Genomic DNA, 1,657 nt, shown 5'->3' with positions numbered 1-1,657 from the left:
CAATATCGAACGTTGATCGAGAGATTGCACCAAGAAGAGATCCTTTGGGACTATTTTGACAGACGAGAATCAGTCCCTCGCTACACTTATGCTCGTAGCAAGCATTACAGATTGCTCGACCCTTTCTTCTGCGTCGACTATCAGCCAGAGAGGTGTCTCCGACAGTTCTCGCAGCGGCAGATTCGTGTCAACACCCGCTTCCCGACGGGCCGCATGCCAGAGTTTGATCTACGGTCGGATCAGTGGTCTGGGGCATACCACGTCACCAAATACACTTGGGACTCTTTCATTCCTTTGTCTATGTTTCCTGGTCCTAATGTATCTTCGGAATATCGAGAATGGTGGCAAACTGTCTGCCTGCCTTCTCTTTGTATTTAGATTTTGTTATCAATAAAAATGCAACTTTTGTTCTGATAAAAAAGCTTTTTATGGCCAAAGTTTTATTTTGTTGTATATAGTCACGATTCTCGTGACAAAATTCATCCCCGGTGATGAGACCTCTTTTCTATATTCTTTCTTCGATTATCTCTCATCATGATGGATGACCTCGCCTAGGTCATAAGGTGCATTTTTGTTGCCGCAAAATGGTGACACAATTATTGCAAAATTTGTGATGACCCAATCCCTGGTAATGGGATAACTTGTTTAAATCGTCTATCAATTCCTTCTTTTATGTCTTTTCTCAAAAGGTCGCATTTTCAAAAATTCCTCCAGGCTCTAACCATTCTTCTACTTCTGCAGAAATCATCTGGCATTGTCAAAATGGTACAAACCAGAGCAGGAAAGGAAACCGCCCCTCAGCACAGCGACAGCGAAGTCGAGGCAGTCAGCTCTCCTAAGTCAGTCAGGGGGCAAAATCAAAATCAGACCGATGATATAGACCCCGCTATATACAACCTGTTCAAAAGAATGATGACCAGAATGATGTCAGAACAGGCTGAGGCCAGTCAGAAGGAGGTTGCTCCGAAAAGCAAGCCAAAGAAGAAGGCTGTAAAGAAACCAGTCAGGATCGTTAGAAAAAAAGTACAGCCTGCCACCACTTCTGAAGAAATAGAATCAGTTGAAGAGGAATCAGACGAAGAAGAACAGTTTGTTTATCATCAGAATCCTCCGACGCAGTTTGTAAAGACCGCTGCAGAGCCCGAATCAATCAACAAGCCCATTCCTGCTAATGATCCGATGCAAGAACAAATGAAAGAAATGAATCGGGCCATCAAGGATATCCAGGCCAAAAGCAAGGGCAAGCAGACCTTCTCTGGCGAAGATTTTTACCATGGCCTAGACGGGGATGACAATCTGAAAAATCTCCCTCGCAAGTTCCTTAAATTTGACGGAACGAGCAACCCTAAGGCTCATTTGGCCACTTTCTATGCTGAATGCGGCCGTTTCAGGAAGGACAACCGGGCGTTGTTCATTTGCTTTCCTCGCAGCCTAGAGGGGGTAGCGGCCAGGTGGTATGCGGACCACATGAATCCTATCGAACTACGAGAGTTCGACAAAGTCGTTAACCTGTTCATTGAGCGTTTCATGTTCAATATTGAAGCCTCACCAACCCTCAACCATCTGTACAATCTGAAACAGAATGAGAATGAGAAAGCCAGCGAATTCATTCACAGGTGGAGAAGCACCTGTAATAGAATGAAGGTTCCCATCCCAG

This window comes from Nuphar pumila, chromosome 1 (assembly GCF_984573655.1).
Source record: "Nuphar pumila chromosome 1, dmNupPumi1.hap1.1, whole genome shotgun sequence".
In the NCBI taxonomy this organism is placed as follows: Eukaryota; Viridiplantae; Streptophyta; class Magnoliopsida; order Nymphaeales; family Nymphaeaceae; genus Nuphar; species Nuphar pumila.
Note: the sequence above shows the minus strand (reverse complement) of the source record.